Here is a 16,943-nt window from a genome sequence, read left to right on the forward strand (position 1 = left end):
CTACACACAGCTCTGCCCACCGGCGGGCCAAGACCCAGCTCTGTTCACCAGTGGGCAGACACCCACCCTCCCTCCAGGAAGCCTGCACAGGACTCTAGACCAGCCTCAGCCACGGGGGGGCAGACACCGGACGCGAGAAAACCACCATCCTTCAGACGACAACAGGCCAGACCCCACCCTGGGACCGGCTGGGCCCCGCCCGTCCCACTCGCAGGCCAACACAAGCTTTGGGACACCCCGGAACCCATTCCCAGCTGGGTCAGGAGCAGCCGCCGCTACCACCAGTGATCTGACACTAGCTCTGGGATTCCTGGGCCCTGCAGCCAGACTCCAGGACCCGGCTCTTCCTGCCAGTAGTCCCGCACTAACCCTAGGACCTAGCTTCACCCACCAGTGGGGGAGCAACAGCCCTGGAGTCTTCTGGACCCTGACCTCACCCACCAGTGAGCCAGCACTAGCCCCAGAGCCCCCTAGGGTTCTGCAGCCAGCTGCCCCGTGAGCAGACCCCACGAACCAGCAGCCAGCAGCATCCGCACAAGGCAGGGGCCTGGCAACCAACTGGGCTGGGGCCCACCAAGCCTACCAGACCACCCACACTGTCCGCCTGCCACAGCAGAAGGACCCACACAGACCTCTTAGGGGAATCCCCAGAGCGTATAGCTTGGGTGACAAGAGGGGAGTGCACTGCAGGCACGCACAGGACTTCTCCCACAGAGGCCACTTCTCCGAGGTGGAGAAAGGTAGCTAACCTGCTACATACATAAAAATACCCATAGGGACTTAGACAGAAATGAGGTTGCAGAGGAACATGTTCCAGACGAAGGAACAAGATAAAACCCCAGAAGAACTAAGTGGAGATAGGCAATCTACCCAAGAGAGTTCAGAGTAAAGATTGCCAGCATGAATTGTAATTAAAACGACAAAAATTAAGATAGAGAATATTAAAAGCAGCAAAAGAAAAGCAACAAATAACATACAAGGGAACACCCATAAGGCCATCAGGTGATTTTTCAAACGAAACTCTGCAGGCCAGAAGGGAGTGGCACAGTGTATTCGAAGTGATGAAAGGGAAAAACCTACAACTAAGAATATGCTACCCAGCAAGTCTCTGCAGGTTTGATGAAGAAATCAGAAGCTTTATAGACAAGTAAAAGCTAAAAGAGTTGAGTACCACCAAACCAGCTTTACAACAAATGCTAAAGGAAATTCTTTAGGTGGAAAAAGAAAAGGCCACAACTAAAAACAAGATAATTATGAAACGAAAAAGCTCACCAGAAAAGGCAAACATATGGTAAAGGTAAGAAATCATCTACACACAAATCTAGTATGGAGGTTAAAAGAGTAGTAAAATTATCTATATCCACAATAAGCAGTTAAGGGACACAAAATGATTAGATGTAAAATAAGATATCAAAAACAGTAATCATGACAGGAGGCGAGTACAAATGGAGGTTTTTTGTTTGTTTGTTTTTTTAAAGTGAAAGAAGGTTTATTCAGAGAGATACACACTCCATAGACAGACTGTCCAAATGGAGGGTTTTTAAAATGCCTTTGAAATTAAGAGGTCAGCAACTGAACCAATCATGTGTATATAAGCGCTGTGCAGTGTTCCAGAGAAGTCATACTTCCCTTGAAGTATTTGCATTATGATTTTTCAAGGCTTAGTCATGTTGTTAGCTGCCTCTTCTATATCTCAAATTTATTATGGAGAGTCTAGAATTAGAGAATTAAGCAAAAAATAACAAATCCCTGATTACTCTTTGGGCACTAATTGGGTTTCATATATCCATTTATCCTGGTAAGATGATGAACTAAATTTATTAAGTATTTTCATTACATTTTTATTATTCCTTGAAGATTTCCAAGCTGTTTGTTTGTGGGCATGCACAGGCTATCTGTTATTAACTACATTAGGCAAAAAGCAAAGAAAATGGTATGTTTACTTTTGATGTACAGGGTTTTAACATTTCAGGGAGATTATCTGCAAGCCTGATAAATGTAAAGCAACATTCTGAGTAAAGTGTGTAATTATTGCAAGTAAACTCTGAGAACCCTGCTATCATCTGCTGTGGTTAGCACCACAAAGCAAATTACCCTACCTTTTGTTTTACATAGTTTGTATCACAGATTGTAATGTAAGGTAACTACATGCTATATTCTTTGCCTGGAACAATTAATATAACCATCAATGGTAGTGGTTTACCTGGCTGTAATTATCTCCATCTTTTATATGGTTCTTCCTTTTTTTTTTTTGGCACACGGGCTTAGTTGCTCTGAGGCATGTGGGATCTTCCTGGAGCAGGGACTGAACCTGTGTCCTCTGCATTGGCAGGCGGATTCTTAACCACTGCATGACCTAGGAAGCCCATGTTCTTCCTTATTAAGTGTTTTAATCACGATGTTACTGAGTTTATCCTTTTGTTGATAATAGCGGAAAATTGACAGTTTTCTCTTTTAGCAGTCCTTAGAGCCCTAGGGATTTGTTTTTTCTACTATGTTGAAGTTGGTTCTTTAGTTTTAAATTGTATTATTTGCATGTAAAAGTCTTCTCATCCCTTCTGAAATCTGCAGTGGAGTTTAATGAGAAAATTGAAATGAATTCTACTAGTAGAATGATACTTAAAAAAATTTTTTCCCCCTACACTTCAAATCTCTCTTGAACTCAGCTACTCTCTGCATCTTACAACACTGCATCTGCCAATGCACCAGCAGTGGTCCTGGATATTTCTACCAGGGCTATGGCTGCAGCTTCCTAACTGTTTTTTCTCCCTCAGTTTTATTCTCCTTTATTCAAATTTCTGTTCAAATGCCACTTCCTCAGAGGGGAATTCTCTGGTCCCCCAGTGGGAAACAACATTCCATCACTCTTTCCATTTCCTTGCCTTCTTTTTCTTTGACATATGTATTTTCTTTGAAGTATATTTATTGACTCTTTCCCCTTTAGAATGTAAAGTCCATTGGTTCATGAACTTTGTTCCCTACTGTATCTACAGCATCTAGAACAGTCCCTGGCATACAGTACATACTTAATAAACATTCGTAATAAGAAAATGAATATTGGTATATGTCAGTGGCTTAACATATTTGTATTTTAAGTGAGAATTTCTAAAATACACTATGTATGGTTCTAATTACACATACAACAAAACTGTGGGGATTATGCTTGTGGGCCCCATAGGACTATAACCAAAGGAGAAAGAGTTCTTAAATGGCTACCATCCTCAGGACACAGCAAGAAGCAATAGACCCAGGAGCTCAATTTTTCTGTGAAAGAAGCCTATTAGCTTATCATCATAGCTGCAGCTTGAGGGGTAGGCTTCTAATTAAACACACATTTAAAGGCCAACTGTAATCCATTCCGGACACCTCAGAGGATGGGTGCTATCTTTACGCTCTTCCTTGGCCACACTCTAGAGTGCCAGTTTTTCCTGGAGGGGAGCTTCTACATGCGTCTGGTGCCTTGGTTTTTACTTTGGATGTCATGTCTTTGTGCCCACTGCCCAAGGGATGCCCTTTGATACTCTGGCTCTGGAAGCCAGGGGGCTTGCATTTCTGGGTCCTACAGGACTGTAATAATCAGAGAGATAGTTCTTGGCAGTCTGCCACTCCCAGGACACTGCACAGAGAGCAGATTGAGACACACCCCAGTCTTTCTGTCAGAGAGGTCCTGGAGCTTCAGCCTGAAGGGCAGGGTTCAGTTGAAGGGAATGTAGGCCAGTGCACACCATCTTTGTGCTCCCCTCTGCCTCATGACATCTCACTGGTATCTCCTAGACAGGAGAGTATACACTTTGTGATTGCCACCCAGGGGACACCTCCAGATCACCTGACACTGGTGGTCAGTGGGGCTTATATTTGCAGTCTTACAGGACTGTATATATTTGCATACTCTAAAAACTACTGCTTGAGGGTCTGAATTCCAACCGGTCTGAATCTAAGTGACCGAGATCCTCCCCTTTGGGACACTGACAGGTCTTGGCACACCCGCAACTACTGGGAGCCCATTCAAAATAAAATAGGTTGCATGGATAACAAAGGTTTGGGAAACAACTAAGGGCCAGGGGAGTGTTGATGATAAGTGTTCAGCCCCTATATGAAGCTACTCCTTCAAGACTGGGAGAGGTAGCTGTTTTATCTAATGCATAGAAAACAACACAGAGAGTCAAGCAAAATGAAGAAACAGAGGAATATGTTCCAAATGAAAGAACAAGATAAAACCTCAGGAAAAAACAAACAAACAAAAAGCAAAAAAAGCCTTAATGAAACAGAGATAATTTACTCGATAAAGAGTTCAAAATAATGATCATAACAATGTTCACCAAGCTCAGGAGAAGAATAGATGAACATAATGAGAATTTCAGCAAAGAGACAGAAAATATAGGAAAGTACCAAATAGAAGTCAAGAGCTGAAGAATGTAACTATACTGAAAAATTCACTAGAGGGGTTCAACAGAAGGCTAGATGAAGCAGAGAAAGGATCAGTCAACTCAAAGACAGAGCAGTGGAATTCACCCAATCAGAGCAGCAAAAAAGAAAAAGGAACTTTAAAAAGTGAAGATAGCTTAGGAGATTTATGGGACAGCATGAAGGTGACTAAGATTTGAATTATAGGGATTCTCAAGTAGAAGAGAGTGAAAAAGGGACAGAAAACTTATTTGAAGAAATAATGGCTAAAAACTTCCCTACCTTGGGGAAGGAAACAGACATCTGGATCTAAGAAGCCTTATCAAAATTCAACGGTGTTTTTCACAGAGAAAGAACAAACAATCCTAAAATTTGTATAGGACCACAAAAGACCCCTAATAACGCAATCTTGGAAAAGAAGAAAAAACTTGTAGGTATCAAACTCACTCATTTCAAACATTATTATGAAGCTATAGGAATTAAAACAATATGGTATTGGCATAAAAACAGACAGGTTAAGGGAATATGATAGAGAACCCAGAAATAAGCCCACACATTTATGGTTAATTAATTTACAACAAAGAAACCAAAAACATACAATGAAGAAAGGGCAATCTCTTCAATAAGTGATTTTGGGAAAACCAGACCCATACCTTATACCACATACAAAAATCAACTCAAAATGGATTAAAGACTTGTATGTAAAACCTAGGATCATAAAGCTCCTAGAATAAAACGGGCTGTAAACTCTTTGACACCAGTCTTGGCTATATATATATATATATATATATATATATATATATATTTTTTTTTTTTTTTTTTTTTTGCATTCGCCACCAAAGGCAAAGGCAACAAAAGTAAAAATAAACATGGGGGAGTACATCAAATTAAAGACCTTCTGCACAGTAAAGGAAACCATCAACAAAATGAAAAGTCCACCTACTGAAAGAGAGAAGTTATAATCATATAGCTGATAAGGGGTTAATATCCAAAATACATAAAGAGCTCATACAGCCCAATAGCAAAAAAATAAGAAAAAATGTGTAGAGTTCTCAATAGAGATTTTTCCAAAGAAGACATACAGATGGTCAACAGGTACATAAAAGATGCTCAACATCACTAATCATCAGGGAAATGAAGATCAAAATAATGATATATCAGTTTATACCCATTAGAATAGCCACTTTTTGATAGTGGAAAGTGAGGGTGTGGAAAAAAGGGAACCCTTGTGCACTATTGGCGGTCATGTAAATTGGTGCAGCCACTATGGAAAACAGTATGGAGAAATTAAAAATAGAACTGCCATGTAATCCAGTAATCCCTACATCCAAAAGAAATTAAAACAAGGTTGGAAAAGGTATCTGCACCCTCATGTTCATTGCAGCATTATTCACAATGGCCAAGACGTGGAAACAAACCTAAGTGTCTCTAGTGGATGAATGGCTAAAGAAGTTACCATTTGTGACAACATGGGTGGACCTTGAGGGCATCATGTTAAGTGAAATAAGTGAGAGAGAGACAAATACCATATGATGACACTTATATGTGGAATCTAAAAACAAAACAAAAAACTGAACTCATAGTTACAGAGAATAGATTAGTGGTTGTCGGAGGTGGGAGGTGGGCAAAATGGGTGAAGGGGTCAAAAGGTACAAACTTCCTGTTATACGATAAATGAGTCCTGGGCATGAAATTACAGCATGGTGACTGTAATTAATAATATTGTATTGTATATTTGAAATTTGCTAAGAGAAAAAATCTTAAAATTCTCATCACAAGAAAAAAAGCTTTTGTAATTATGTAGGATAATGGATGTAAATGAAAAAAAATTAATCAATAGCCAATCAAAACAAAAATGGAAAACTGTGAGCAAAACTGAGGATCGTAAGCCTGGAGTAGTCTCTCAATTAGCTCTGAGAACTGGTGTGAAGACGTGAGGGGGGACGTCAGTATATATGTGATTTTGGTGAAGAGAGTAGGTGCAATCAAATTAGGTTTCCACTGCCCACAAGCTTTGTTAATGATTTTAGTGCTTTTCTAAGTAGGGGAAGATGCAAGGATCCAAGTTTTCTCCTGAAAATATCCATCTGAAGGTTTCTTCTGCCGGTTTTCCCAGAGCACAGAGTGCCTCATTCTGATCTTCACCTTGAATTATTTTCAAGGTGTATTGTAGGTCAGAGACTGCAGTGGCTAATGGCTTGATTTTTGTAGAACTATATGGTGGGCAACATTCTTTATTTTACAATCCCTTCCCTGTCAGTCTTAATGTTGACCAAGGTTTGGGAGGCATTTCATGATCAGTTTGTCCCATGGCACTAGGAATGCTCATTCCCAGGTCAGGCAATGATTGTATTGATAGGCCACTCAATGTGCTATAATTGGACTAGCCCCTTGTTAACAGTAGCCAGATCCTCTGGACTGCTTGTTTTATTAGTCTATTACGGTCTGGTAAATGGTTCCCTCTTGTTGCTTTTTGCCATATCTAGAGTTACACTATTACAATCACTGATCTTCTAGAACTATATATTTGATCAATTGTTCCAAGTTGCCTAATCATCATTAATTGTATCTGAATTTCATCAGTCACACATTTGGTAATGCAAGAAACAATCTTGTAAAATCGGCAGAATACAAGTAGTATAGCTAGTAACATTAATAAGGTCATAAGTAAATATTAAGTTAAGAACTTCCAGAATCTCCCCAGGTCAGCTGACCAGTCTGTTCTGCACCAATCACTATGTTTAAGGGAAATGATATATTGGCCTTGTACATAAAATTCACCAAAGATCTCTACATAAGATGTCTGTATAAGGCAAGCCGTGGGTCATCATGACTCCTTATAGGATTGTGGAAGGAATGTTATCTTCTAAGGAGTTACATGGCTGGTGCCAGAAGGAGAAAAATTGATCTTTATAGTTGAGCAGGTATTTCTGCCGTTGAGAAGCTCTGGTTAACGTGTAGTGCAGATGCACAATGCACACTAGATGGAAGGGAGGTGGCCCAAGTGGGCAGAGAAAATTCTTATGCTTAAAGGTTTCTTATCTTGCCTTAAAATGTGAATTTTTATTTCATTATGGATGTTAACTAGACTTATTGTGGTTATCATTTTGCAATATACACAAATATCCAATCATTGCATTGTGTACCTAAAACTAATATAATGTAATATGTCAAAATATACGTCAAAAAAAAAAAAACCAAACCCAACAAAACAAAAACAATGGTTAGAGAGTTGTTTTACTGTGTTATCAAATGACAAAGGCCTTGTGAATAATGTATTTTAAATATGGATTATAATTTGCATTTAGGTAAACATTCTTATTAGTCCAGATAAGAGTGTATATAGGTTTATGCCTATAGTTCTATGTTAATTTTCTAGGCACTAAAATATTTATTGAGTTTCATAAGTCACATCATTTCTTCTAAGGATGTGGCACCTTCATCTTATGTTCTTCACCAACCTCATTGTCATTAATGAGAGGAGTGATCATACTTGCTTTTATTTCTAGAATTTGAATCTTCTCATGACTTAAGATATTTATTGAAATAATTTTTGTAGGGGAGGGAAAATTTTCTTTTTACTCTACCTATTTTAGGTTCTCCAGCTGGGTCCCTGTAAATCTGACAAAAGACAAATTAACAAGAGAAAAACAAATCAAAGTTTATTAACATGTGTGTCGCACATATGCATGGTTGAACTCAGTGATGAGTAACTCACTGGTGTGGTCAGAACTTGGGCTTATGTAGCATCTTAAAAAAGCAACAATACATTTTTAGAGAAGTAACAATTAAAGGGAAAAGGACTTTGAGTTTCTTAACAAAGCAACAATACATTTTTAGAGAAGTAACAATTAAAGGGAAAAGGACTTTGACAAATTGTGGGAAGGTAAATGTATGGGGGAACTAATGGACAATAAAGTCCAGTTAGTAATGTTTGATGTAAAGGTTCCTCTTGTGCATTTCTGGGCTGTTAAGGGTCTAGAGTTATCACTGATGATTAACTTCTGTCCTTCCTGGTAAAATGGGGGTGGGTGACACCTTTACAAATTCATGTCCTACTTTTAGAGAAATGGAGGAGGGCAGAGAGCTTTTCTTTTTCCTTTTTTTTTTCATTGAAGTATAGTTTATTTACAATTGTGCTAATTTCTGCTGTACAGCAAGTGATTCAATAATAATCATAATTGAATAAGGATTATTCAGTTGTATTATTACATGTCAATTACATTCAATTGTATTATTATTACATATCAATTATAATAATGTTATGTAATAATAATAATAAAAGTAATATTTTATTAATATTCTTTTATTATATATTATATATATAATATATATATTTAATATTCTTTTCCTTTATGGCTTATCATAGGATACTGAATATAGTTCTCTGTGCTGTATACTCATAGTAGGACCTTGTTGTTTATCCATTCTGTATATAATAGCTAATATCTGCTGACCCCAACCTCTCACTCCATCCCTCCCCCAACTCCCTCCTCCTTGGCAACCACCAGTCTGTTCTCTATGTCCATAAGTCTGTTTCTGTTTCATAGATAGGTTCACTTGTGCCATATTTTAAATTCCACATATAAGTGATATCATATGGTATTTGTCTTTCTCTTCTGACTTACTTCATTTAGTATGATAATCTCTAGTTGCATCCATGTGCTACAAACGGCATTATTTTGTTCTTTTTTTATGGCTGAGTAGTGTTCCATTATACATATGTACCATATCTTCTTTATCCATTCATCTATTGATGGACATTTAGGTTGCTTCCATGTCTTGGCTATTGTGAATAGTGCTGCTATGAACACAGGGGAGCACATATCTTTTTGGATTAGAGTTTTGTCTGGATGAGTGCCCAGGAATGGGATTGCTGGATCATATGGTAATTCTATTTTTAGTTTTCAGAGGAACCTCCATAGTGTTTTCCATAGTGGTTGTACCAAATTACATTTCCACCAACAGTGTAGGAGGGATCCTTTTCTCCACATCGCAGAGAGCTTTTCTTGTATCTATTTCTTCTCAATTACATTCATGCTAAAATTATCTTTATGCTAAATTATCTTTTTGCTACACTCCACCTATACATTATCTCAATTCATTTTTTATGAAACTACATAGCCCTTTGTCCTGAGATGACCACTTCCTCAGTTTTAACATTAATTTTCTCATTCATATGACTCTTTATGCTTTATGATTAGATCTATGAAATTTCCTACAAAAATCTTTAGAAAGTATGATTTAGTTTTTTATTATCCTTTAGTGATAATCCAAAAATAATACCTTAGTGGACAGCTATCTTGGCTTTCAGGAAGAATTACCTTCTTTGTTATTCATATAAATTTACCCTTTCTTTTCCGTTTTTTGGTTTTTTTTTTATACATTATTTATTTTATTGGCTGTGTTGGGTCTTCATTGCTGCACAAGGGCTTTCTCTAGTTGCGGTGAGCGTGGGCTACTCTTCGTTGTGGTGCACAGGCTCCTTATTATGGTGGCCTCTCTTGTTGGAAAGCAGGGGCTCTAGGTGTGTGGACTTCAGTAGTTGCAGCACACGGGCTCAATAGTTGTGGCTCACGGGCTCTAGAGCACAGGCTCAAAAGTTGTGGTGCATGGGCTTCGTTGCTCTGTGGCATGTGGTATCTTCCTGGGGCAGGGATCGAACCCGTGTCCCCTGAATTAGCAGGCAGATTCTTACCCACTGTGCCACCTAGGAAGTCCTACCCTTTATTTTCTAATTGCAACTTATTGCAGTTTTTAACTTCCAGCTACCCTTGGAATTTCTGGCCACCTTTTTTTTTTTTTTTTAAAGGATACCCATATTAATAGCAACTTGAATCTGTATAATTGGGCATAAGCAATTACTCAGAACAATATGAATATAAGCACTTTTCATTAGGAATTTCACTCAAAAGTATTTTTCCTCTAATAAAAGCTAGTGAAGAGATATTATGAGGAAGCAACAGCAAATAACTCTTAATCTTTTCTTATTCCCATGAATTATTACGTTACTTATTTAATCACATAATGTCTTGCTCAGTCTTTGAAGTATTATGCTTGAGGATAAAGGTTTTATAACAGCACTATTATCTGTAGTGTTGTCTTACCAAATTAAAAAGTTTTAGTGGGATATGGTGGGATTTTATCTGTACTGAGTGCTGTTACTTACCCTTTCTCTCTGTCCTCCTTTAGAATGTAAGTCAAATCATTATTCCCACTTAGATGCAAAGTAATGCAAATTGAGTTATTTGAAACAAAGCCACCCTAGTGAGCAAGTTCTAATGTTGCAACTGGGGCTGGACAGAATGCTTCCTTGGTCATTTACCTGTACGTCTAAGTCCAAAGTTAACATCCATAGAGGTTAGATACACCTCATCTCAAGTGCCCCAAATGAAATACTTTTATGTTAACCAAACTTTAGCTGGATATTAAAAAGTAAAATCAAATCACAAATTATTTCTTATTTATATTTTAGTTCCCTTCCTAATTTTCAACTCCTCGCCTGCTTTGTCACAAGTTATTCTCCTTTTCCTGTGAAAACCAGTGGAAATATTTTCCACAGTTCAATTTGCCTTTGGGACGACAGCCAGTACTTTTCTGAGAAAAGTGACCTGATGACAGTTTTACTGATCTTGTTTTATTTTTGAAACAGAAAAATAGCAAGTTCCCATCTTTCTTTAAATTTTCTTTTCATGAGTAAGAATGTTAAATGACAGCTGTGTGGACCAAGTTCAGCTTTTCAGAAAATTGACTAATGTATCATCTGATGAAAGTGCTGCTATCATTTGAGCATCACAATAGTTTCCCCCCTCCAAAAAACATTGAAATAAGCATGAAATTTGAAATCTGGAAAACGAAAGAAATCTTTGTCATTTTGTTTAACAGTTAAGTTAACCCTAAATTCTTAAGTATTTGTAACAACTGGACTGAGAAAGAAACCATCTATCAGAGTCCAAAAGGCATAATTGAAAATGGAGTCAGAGTTTATAAATAACCATAGCCACAATCTCACATACCTTGAGATTTGAGGTTTGTGAAAGACCTGAAGGTCCTTTTTCTCATATCGCCATAATACTTACTATCATGATTGTTCTCAGTGTGTTTTGTTATCAATGAGGACTAGTAATAATAAAAAGTATAAAAAGTAACAATTCTTTTTTTTTAATTTTGTTTTTGTTTTATAACAAAAAATATATTAGTTTCAGGTGTACAGCAGAGTGGGGTTTTTTTTAGTTTGCTTTTTTATTTTTATTTTTTATTTTAATTTTAATTTTATATTGGAGTATAGCAGATGTACAATGTTGTGTTAGTTTCAGATGTATAGAAAAGTGATTCAGTTATACATACACATTTTTCCATTCTTTTTCAGATTCTTTTCCCATATAGGTTATTACAGAATATTGAGTTGACTTCCCTGTGCTATACATTAGGTCCTTGCTGATTATCTGTTTTATATATTATACTGTGTACATGTTAATCCCAAACTCCTAATATACCCCTCTCCTTCACCTTTCCCCTTTGGTAAACATAAGTTTGTTTTCTATGTCTGTGAGTCTGTTTCTGTTTTGTAAGTAAGTAAGTTTTGTATCATTTTTTAGATCCCACATATAAGTGATATCACATGATATTTGTCTTTCTCTGTCTGACTTACTTCACTTATGATGCTAATCTCCAGGTCCATCCATGTTGCTGCAAATGGCATTATTTCATTCTTTTTAATGGCTGAGTTATATTCCATTGTGTATATGTACCATATCTTCTTTATCCATTCATCTGTTGATGGATATTTAGGTTGCTTCTATGTCTTGGCTATTGTAAACAGTGTTGCAATGAATATTGGGGTGCATGTATCCTTTTGAACCAAAAAAGTAATAATTCTTGATATTTACCTAATGCTAGGTACATTTTAATGTACTCTTAAATACGTGCCTTCATTTAATTCTTACATCAAACCTATTTGATAGATATCCCCATTTTACTGATGAATGGGTTGGGTCTTGGAGAAGTTAAATTTTCCCTCTGATCACTGAGCTGGTAAATGGCAGAGCTGATATTTGAGCTATGGTCAATCTGATTTCAGTCTTAGCCGAACAATTACATAGATAAATATATTATTTTAAAGAAGAAGAGTTGCCTGAAACTTGAAATCTATAGGATTAGGTTTGATTTTTTTTTTTTTTTTGATTTGGTAATATATTTATTTTAGCTCTGTTTGTTGAGTTTCATTGTACGTATCTAAAATGTTAATATTTGAAGAATCAAGAAAATTATATAAAGGAGATGCGTGAGTTGAATGTGCAAGTAGAAAATCCTATTTGTTTTTTGCAGAGATCTTGGCAAACATTTTAAGGAAAAATAACCTGATAACCTCTGTGACAAACAAAGGCAAGGCATATCATTTAACTCATAGAGTGAAAGTGTCCATTCCTATACATGGAGTCCTATGTTAGCATTTGAAATATGTACTTCAGTGGGGAGTAGAAGGCTCCTTTGTCTACTGCTTAGACATAACCCATGGAGTGGTTAGAAAAGCACAGATAATTTTGTGTCCATCTCTAAAATCTCCATTGTCATTCTCAGAAATGCAAAATTTCCCTCTAGAAAGTATATATTGGTCTTCTCTTTCCAGTAGGATATAGGACAATTCCAAAAAAAAAAAAAAATCACCCAAAATAAAGCTGTACATCTTAATCACACTTTCACTATTTGTTTTAAAGTTGTGATCAAATGCCTGTGGTTCAGAAAAGTAATCTAAAACCCCCAAGGTTCACTGAGATCACTGTTCCAAATGTACAAGAGCACTCTGACACACATTTAGAGGTATACATGAGTATTGTTAGGCTGCATGGCAATTAGGCATAAATGTAATTCTAGTGCCTCTTTTTCAACCATACCAAGATTTCTGAGCCTATGAAGTCAATTTTCCAGTATATGTATTTAAAGTTGTCAGTGTTGGTGGTTTCTTTGCATATCACAGTACTTGTTAGTAATCTCTGACCACCTAGAACTCCTGTGCATTTCAGAACTCCAGAGTTTGGTTTCCAAGAGTGAGAATTTCTTTTTCCAAAAAGTAAAGTTCTCTGTAGTCTCCCACTGAACGTTCCAACTCTATGTCTGTTTCCTTCTCTAACTCCAGGCTTCTAAATCCCAAAATTTCTGAAATGTGTATATATTAGCATCAATATCACCTGAGGTATTTTATAAAAACACATATACTCAGGTCTCTCTCCTGAACTACAGACCTAGAATCTCTATGCATGAGGGAAGTACTTAAACCAGCTTTCACATATTTCTTATGTAGACAGGAGTTCCCAAATCAGCTATGTTGTTTTGGAGATCTTGAAAGTGCAGGTGAATTATACCATGCACCTGAGATATTTGGATGTGTGATCAAGACATATTGGGAAGAGAGGATACCCAAACTGGTGAGGAAAATAGTGAGAAAAATCTCAGGATTTAGCTTTCCATAAGTCTTTCTGAAATCTGTAATGAAGAAATATGAGGCATGTTTGTGTATTATATGTGTAGTGGACATAAAGCACATGGCACAGAGTATTACCGGTAGTAAGTACTCATTAGTTTTTGCCTTGTGATAGTCACTCATTCATTCAACTAATTTCTAAGTGTCTACAATGGTCAAGCCCTGTGTTAAGCACTGAGACTATAAAGATGAGTGAAAGCAGACTTGATTTCTCCTCAAGGGGTATGCAATGCGTTGGAAAAGACAGACAATAATCAAATAAATACAACGTGAATATAGGATAACAACTAAGCCAAAACTAGAAGGGGAAGAGAGGGTGTTAAGAGAATATATCTGAGAGGGATTCTGACCTAAGCAGAGAAAGGGAACAGAATGTGTTTCCCAGAGGAATCCAAAGGAAGAGCGGAAGGGTGGGTGAGCTGGAGTATTTTAGGCAAAGGTATCAGCATATGGTTTACAACCCTGTGGTTATTGTAAATGCCCGTGTTCAGTGATTTGCTTCATAAGTGTTTAGACTTAAACCCTTTTATAGATTAGAAAACTGAGGATAATTAATGTAGACAAAGTCACACATGATTTAGCAGGTGATGAGCTTACCGTTAGATATCCATTTGGTTCCATTTGAAGCTTATGATCTTTCTTTTTCATTTGAACATGAATGTTTTTCAAAGGGTAAATGACAGTAACATCTTCTCAGGCTTTGCTTACAGGAGAGTGTATAAAGAATTAAGTGTATGAAGTTGGGAGTACAAGGGAAAGAAAAGAGAAATATAATTTCTTGCATCACAGTTTTGTTGTGGATTGAGAACCATTTTCCTGTGGGCTGTGAACCAATGGGTATGAATCCCATTGTGGTAGCAATGGCAATGTGGAAGCATCTGGAATTTCCATTCTCTCCCAAAAGAGTAAATCAAAGTCAGCTCTGTATCTCTGGAGAAATTGTAGGTGTTAATGTCACCACTAAAATCTTGAAAGATGAAGACTGATGATTCTTTTTTTTGATTAATTAATTTATTTATTGGCTGTGTTGAGCCTTCATTGCTGCACATGGGCTTTCTCTAGTTGTGTGAGCCAGGGCTACTCTTCGTTGTGGTGCACGGGCTTCTCATTGCGATGGCTTTTCTTGTTGTGGAGCAGGGGCTCTAGGCACGTGGGCTTCAGTAGGTGTGGCTCATGGGCTCTAGAGCACAGGCTCAGTAGTTGTGGCGCACAGGCTTAGTTGTTCTGTGGCATGTGGGATCTTCCTGGACCAGGGATCAAACCCATGTCCCCTGCATTGGCAGGCAGATTCTTAACCACTGTGCTACCAGGGAAGTCCCAGACTGGTGATTCTTATCACATCCCCAGTTAGATTAATGTAGAAGACAGATGAATCCTGGAAGGTGGTAGTGGGTTATTATAAATTTAATCAGGTAGTGAATCCAAGTATAGTTGCTTTTCTTGATAAGGTCTCTTTAGTCAAGAAAATCATTACAGCCCATTGAATCTCTTATGTAGCTATTATACTGGTAAATATTTCCCCCCTTTGTCCAGTAAATTAAAACAGACAAACAAAACAAAACAAAAAAACCAGAAGCAGTTTGTTTTTACCTGGAAGGGAAAACACTACACCCTTACTGTTTTACTTCAAGGTCTGATCAGTTTTCCAGTTTTGTGCTACAATTTTGTCTAAAGGAAATGTGGCTATGTCGCTATCCCACTGAATGTCATGTTGGTGCACCACATTTATCACACCCTGATAATATGAGAAGAAACAGAAGTAGAAGAAACCCTGGAAGTCTCGGTAAGATATCTTTCCAAGTACCAGGAGAAGAGATTAAAACTCTTGACAATATAGCATGCTGTCATTCCTTGAAGTACCTGGGGAATATCAAGATTTCTTCTTCAAAGTGAAAAACAAATAGCTCTTTGTTTAGCCTGTTACCACTAAGAAAGAGGTACAGTTCTTTGGAATTTGTGTGTGGGGCTATGCTTTAGAGGTAACACATTTTACACCTGCATGTGTTCTATGACTCTGAAGGTTTCTAGAGCAAGCAAAGAGCTCTCTAACTGGTCCGGGCAAGCAGTATGCCACTTTACTTTAATGAACTAGCAGATGTTGTGATGATAAAATTATCTGTGGCAGATTGGGAATTTGAATGAAAACAAGTCAAACTCCAAGAGGAGAATCCATAACAGAGAGGAACCAAAATAATTCTCTTTAGGCAAGGAACTATACTCATATTAAGAAGCAGATTCTATTTGTAACTAGTTTGGTAGAGACCTTAGAACCAGGGGATGAAGTGACCTGAGTTGTCCCTCATAAACTGCTACTCTCATACCTGCCTAGCCATGAAGCTGGGGGGTGCCCAGCAGCTTCCCATCATCACATGGGATGTCAAATCAGCAGATCTTGAAGGCACAAGAAAGTTGCCTGAATAGGTAGTTCAAGCTCTTAGCATGCCTACTTCTCATTGCCACCTCTTTGTGAACCTACATTTGTGGCCACTTGGGGAGTTGTTTTGACCTATTTATGGAGGAGAAGATTCAAGTCTGAATTGTGAATGGTGCTGCATGAGATATAGTGCTCTTGAAGGACAGTGGGAAGGAAAATTCTCTAGGTGGGCTTAATTTCATAGATACACTGTTCTTTTTGGCAGAAAGGCTGAGGATAAGGAACTATAAGACTCATGGGTAATGACTAAGATTGGCTGGATGAACAGAAAAATTCATTGATTGGTGACAAAAAGGTCTATGGGGAGGTAAATATTCAGGGGGTGGGGGGGATTTTACTAGAATGGTCCAGAGTAAGAGAATATTTGAGTCTCATGTGAATGCTCATCAAAAATGCCCTGCTCCACAGGACAAGATAACTGTTCTATGAATGACAACAAATCTCTTCTCCAGCCACTCCAGTGCTTGTTTATTGAATTAGTTCATTCAACAAGTCAACAAATACTTACCAAATTTGTATACATTCTGAGCATTGTTTCAGGAAAGAGGTATAACAATAACAAAAGAAAAAGAGTCCTCATTTTTATGGAACTTATAAACTCCTCTGGTGGGAAGAGAAATATCA

At 37.7% G+C, this 16,943-nt stretch overlaps 1 long non-coding RNA gene across 1 annotated transcript in view; it reads left to right on the forward strand.

Moving 5' to 3' along the window:
* The first annotated feature begins 1,127 nt into the window (after nucleotides 1-1,127).
* Nucleotides 1,128-16,943, forward strand: part of LOC130851625 (uncharacterized) — a 64,519-nt gene continuing 48,703 nt past the window's right edge. Inside the window, exon 1 of the long non-coding RNA XR_009053234.1 lies at nucleotides 1,128-1,297. This is a non-coding gene — a long non-coding RNA (uncharacterized LOC130851625). The remainder of the gene's footprint in view (nucleotides 1,298-16,943) is intronic.

This window comes from Hippopotamus amphibius, chromosome 4 (genome assembly GCF_030028045.1).
Source record: "Hippopotamus amphibius kiboko isolate mHipAmp2 chromosome 4, mHipAmp2.hap2, whole genome shotgun sequence".
In the NCBI taxonomy this organism is placed as follows: domain Eukaryota; kingdom Metazoa; phylum Chordata; class Mammalia; order Artiodactyla; family Hippopotamidae; genus Hippopotamus; species Hippopotamus amphibius.